At 44.2% G+C, this 5,434-nt stretch overlaps 1 pseudogene; it reads right to left on the bottom strand.

Moving 5' to 3' along the window:
* Positions 1-1,790: 1,790 nt before the first annotated feature.
* Positions 1,791-5,178, bottom strand: LOC107548309 (uncharacterized; annotated as a pseudogene).
* Between the last annotated feature and the right edge of the window lie 256 nt (positions 5,179-5,434).

Here is a 5,434-nt window from a genome sequence, read left to right as displayed (position 1 = left end):
AGAACCTCCAAGCCCGGTCAATCAAAGGTTATCTAAGCGGCATCCAAATATTATTATTATAATTTTTTTTTCTTCACAAATTAATCTACAGTGCCCCCTCTCCTGAAATAAACTCTAAATGTATCCACATTTTCTGCACAGGGTACCACTCACTCCATACCGCTCGTAGACTCAACGCTATGTTCATACTGGCTTTTTGTTGTTTCCTGAGATGCTTGGAATTCACAATAACTTCTATTCATCCCCAAACTCCATCCAACCTTTCCGTGCTTGACAGCGAATCTCCTATTTCATCAAACAAAGTAAATCAGATCAGGAAAAAGAGGTCACCACGTCAGAATTTTTTAACCTCTGTCACCAATCCAACCGTATCAGGCCCTTTTTCTTGCCTACAATTCAGAAGCTCTCAGTCTACATCCCCTCTTGACCCTCTTTTGTCGATGACTGTAACCATCCCGTCACACGTTTTTGGTTCCAAAAACATCTATCCAAACAATGTTCAATAAACATTGTCCAACCAGTCATACCCGTAGAAAGATTTTCCAGCCACTCCTTCTGAATCGGGGCACTAACTTACAGCAGCTCAAAAAGGTCTCTCATAGCAGCAGATCCAAGCTCTCGGCCGATGGTCATCGGACGCCTTCAAGAGCTATATCAGGACCAATAATTTTCACACAAAGAAAGCCCATCTAATTCTGATCAGTTAAAGAAATTTGAGGCTGCTGCTGCAATGCCCTGCTTAATTTGATACTGTCACAGCAGTGCCCACTCCATTTGATACTGCCGCTGCAGTGCCCTGCTTAATTTGATACTGTCACAGCAGTGCCCGCTCCATTTGATACTGCCGCCGCAGTACCCGCTCCATTTGATACTGCCGCCGCAGTGCCCTGCTTAATTTGGTACCGCCGCTGCAGTGCCCTGCTCATTTGATACTGCCGCCGCAGTAACCTGCTCATTTGATACGGCCGCCGCAGTGCCCTGCTTAATTCAATACCGCGGCCGCAATGCCCCACTTAATTTGATACTGCCGCCACAGCGCCCTGCTCATTTGATACTGCATTGCAGTGCCCCACTTAATTTGATACTGCTGCCGCAGTGCCCCGCTTAATTTGATACCGCCACCGCAGTGCCCCGTTCATTTGATACTGCCGCTGCAGTGCCCCACTTAATTTGATACTGCCGCCACAGCGCCCTGCTCATTTGATACTGCATTGCAGTGCCCCACTTAATTTGATACTGCTGCCGCAGTGCCCCGCTTAATTTGATACCGCCACCGCAGTGCCCCGTTCATTTGATACTGCCGCTGCAGTGCCCCGCTTAATTTGATACTGCCGCCGCAGTGCCCTGCTCATTTGATACTGATCAAATGATACTAATTTGATACTGCCGCCGCAGCGTCCCGCTTAATTTGATACTGCTGTCGCAGTGCCTCCATTCGTCATTTCGAGACTAATGGCTTATTCAGCATCGGACAGGGCTCCCCCTTGGGGGGGGGGGGTTCTCTGGGTTTGGGCTTTAACCCAAGCTCGGAGCCCTCCCTCTGGACAGCATGCCAAGTATGCTTCTAATTGCTTAATCACATTATATGTTAGTGTGTACTCGTGAAAGACCAGGCATTCTGTACATACAACCAATAATTTTAATTCATGTCTTTGTATTTTTCCATATTTTATTCATATTTTAATATAATTTTTTACTCCCTTTTTTTTTGCTGTTTATCAAACATATTAATGTTATATTGTCTGCTTTATTTTGTTACGAGTTAGAATTTAGATTAGGAGATAAAGAGTTTAAATTTCAAAGTCTTCAATGTCATTGGACCATGTTGTCATTAATTGCCCATTGACATTAGTAACAAATTGAGTAAGCACAGGTTCGACTGAAAAAGAAATGGCCTGAAGTATGTGAGTGGGGACAGGATCAAGTGGACAGGTAGTAGGATGATTTGAAAGGATAAGTTTGGAGACATCCATCTCCGAGAGTGCGAGAAGGAGGAGAGAGAGTGTGTATTTGTCGTTATGAAGTTATCGGTTTGTGGTGTGGGGAATTGGTCATTGATGTTTCTTGTTTTATTTATGAAGAACACTTATGAAGAATACTGCAGTCATCAGCTGTAAGAGTTGATTATGGAGGAGGGTGAGTAGGATCGAGAAGAGAAAGTTCTGTAAAGTTGTGCGAGAGTCAGAACAGTTAAGTTTGTTGTGGTAGTATGTAGTTTTAGCAGTGGAGACATTTGCAGAGAAGGAAGAGAGGAGTGACTGATACACACTGAGGTCGGTCGAGTTTTTTTTTATTTGCGCCATTTCCTCTCTGCAGCCCTGAGTCTAGAGCGATGTTCATGGAGAACATCGGACAGCCAGGAGGCAGAGGGGGTAGTACGTGCTGGTCTGGATGAAAGGGGGCAAAAGTTGTCTAAGCAACATGTTAGAGTGGAGCAGAGAGTGTCAGTAGCACTGTTTGTGTCCAATGCTGAAAACTGAGAGGGTGAAGGAAGTGAGGATGAAACCATATGGGATAGGTGAGCGGGAGAGAGTGAGCGTAGGTTACACCGAAAGGTGACCTGCGGAGGAGTGTGTGCTATGTCAGGAGTTAGTGTGAGGTTAGAAGTGATGAGGAAGTGGTCTGAGGTGTGTAATGGAGTAACTACTGTGTTGTCAGTGGAGCAATAGCATGTGTAGATGAGGTCCAGTTGGTTACCTGATTTGTGAGTAGCCATAGTAGATACTCGATTGAGATCAAATGAGGCGAGCAGAGAGTTGAAGTCAGCAGCCTGGGGCTTTTCTAGGTGGATGTTGATGTCAACAAGCAGTATTAGAGGAGTACCGTCCTCAGGAAAGTTGGATAGTAACACATCCAACTCCTCCAAGAAGTTACCCAGTTGACCTGGGGGAAGATAAACAACTACAAAGTGGATTTTAACAGGGTGGATAATAGTAATTGCATGTGATTCAAATGAACTGTTGCCTGTAATAGATGGTTGAAGATCAAATTTCCATTCATTTGAGATATGTAGACCAGTACCGCCCCCCCTCCCAATCAAGCGAGGGGTGTGGGGAAAAAGTTAAATTTGTGGAGAGGGCTGAAGGCGTAGCAGTGTCCTCGGGTTTGATCCAAGGTTCAGTTAGGGCCATGAGGTTGAGACCGAAATGAGTAGCAATAGAAGAAGTAACTTCTGCTTTGTTTACAGCAGACTGGCAGGTCCAGAGACTAAATGGAATAGAGAGTAAAGTAGTAGAGGACATAAGCCATAGATTATTAGAATTTGCCTGTATCCGGGTGGGATGGGGTGGGGTGGGATGGGATGGGGGGGGGGTTCTCTGGGTTCGGGCTTTAACCCGAGCTCGGAGCCCTCCCTCTGGACAGCATGCCAAGTATGCTTCTAATTGCTTAATCACATTATATGTTAGTGTGTACTCGTGAAAGACCAGGCATTCTGTACATACAACCAATAATTTTAATTCATGTCTTTGTATTTTTCCATATTTTATTCATATTTTAATATAATTTTTTACTCCCTTTTTTTTTGCTGTTTATCAAACATATTAATGTTATATTGTCTGCTTTATTTTGTTACGAGTTAGAATTTAGATTAGGAGATAAAGAGTTTAAATTTCAAAGTCTTCAATGTCATTGGACCATGTTGTCATTAATTGCCCATTGACATTAGTAACAAATTGAGTAAGCACAGGTACGACTGAAAAAGAAATGGCCTGAAGTATGTGAGTGGGGACAGGATCAAGTGGACAGGTAGTAGGATGATTTGAAAGGATAAGTTTGGAGACATCCATCTCCGAGAGTGCGAGAAGGAGGAGAGAGAGTGTGTATTTGTCGTTATGAAGTTATCGGTTTGTGGTGTGGGGAATTGGTCATTGATGTTTCTTGTTTTATTTATGAAGAACACTTATGAAGAATACTGCAGTCATCAGCTGTAAGAGTTGATTATGGAGGAGGGTGAGTAGGATCGAGAAGAGAAAGTTCTGTAAAGTTGTGCGAGAGTCAGAACAGTTAAGTTTGTTGTGGTAGTATGTAGTTTTAGCAGTGGAGACATTTGCAGAGAAGGAAGAGAGGAGTGACTGATACACACTGAGGTCGGTCGAGTTTTTTTTTATTTGCGCCATTTCCTCTCTGCAGCCCTGAGTCTAGAGCGATGTTCATGGAGAACATCGGACAGCCAGGAGGCAGAGGGGGTAGTACGTGCTGGTCTGGATGAAAGGGGGCAAAAGTTGTCTAAGCAACATGTTAGAGTGGAGCAGAGAGTGTCAGTAGCACTGTTTGTGTCCAATGCTGAAAACTGAGAGGGTGAAGGAAGTGAGGATGAAACCATATGGGATAGGTGAGCGGGAGAGAGTGAGCGTAGGTTACACCGAAAGGTGACCTGCGGAGGAGTGTGCTATGTCAGGAGTTAGTGTGAGGTTAGAAGTGATGAGGAAGTGGTCTGAGGTGTGTAATGGAGTAACTACTGTGTTGTCAGTGGAGCAATAGCATGTGTAGATGAGGTCCAGTTGGTTACCTGATTTGTGAGTAGCCATAGTAGATACTCGATTGAGATCAAATGAGGCGAGCAGAGAGTTGAAGTCAGCAGCCGGGGGCTTTTCTAGGTGGATGTTGATGTCAACAAGCAGTATTAGAGGAGTACCGTCCTCAGGAAAGTTGGATAGTAACACATCCAACTCCTCCAAGAAGTTACCCAGTTGACCTGGGGGAAGATAAACAACTACAAAGTGGATTTTAACAGGGTGGATAATAGTAATTGCATGTGATTCAAATGAACTGTTGCCTGTAATAGATGGTTGAAGATCAAATTTCCATTCATTTGAGATATGTAGACCAGTACCGCCACCCCTCCCAATCAAGCGAGGGGTGTGGGGAAAAAGTTAAATTTGTGGAGAGGGCTGAAGGCGTAGCAGTGTCCTCGGGTTTGATCCAAGTTTCAGTTAGGGCCATGAGGTTGAGACCGAAATGAGTAGCAATAGAAGAAGTAACTTCTGCTTTGTTTACAGCAGACTGGCAGGTCCAGAGACTAAATGGAATAGAGAGTAAAGTAGTAGAGGACATAAGCCATAGATTATTAGAATTTGCCTGTATCCAACGCACAGTGCGTGCTTTCCGAATGTTAGTAGTAATGGTAGAGATTTGAAAGCATATAGTGAGTACAATTGCCTAAACAAGTATACGAGAACAAGCTGTACAAAAAGTAAAGAAAGGGGAGAAAAGCAATACTCAAATGCCTTGTCGGTGTCCTTCCTCGGTGGAGTCACACAGGTAGAGTCTATGGTCTTTACACTCATCAGTTTTCACATGAGGGCTGCGGTGACCACTGAGAGTGGAGGTGAACTAACCAGTTTTATACTTGCTTGAGTACTCCTATTTGAAGTCAGCTGGCCACGCCTTACTATTTAGCAAACCGAAATTGGATAGTCCCGTGATACGCACG

This window comes from Sinocyclocheilus grahami, unplaced genomic scaffold (assembly GCF_001515645.1).
Source record: "Sinocyclocheilus grahami isolate Dianchi unplaced genomic scaffold, SAMN03320097.WGS_v1.1 scaffold346.1, whole genome shotgun sequence".
Lineage (NCBI taxonomy): Eukaryota > Metazoa > Chordata > Actinopteri > Cypriniformes > Cyprinidae > Sinocyclocheilus > Sinocyclocheilus grahami.
This window is presented reverse-complemented; position numbering and strand designations above follow the sequence as displayed.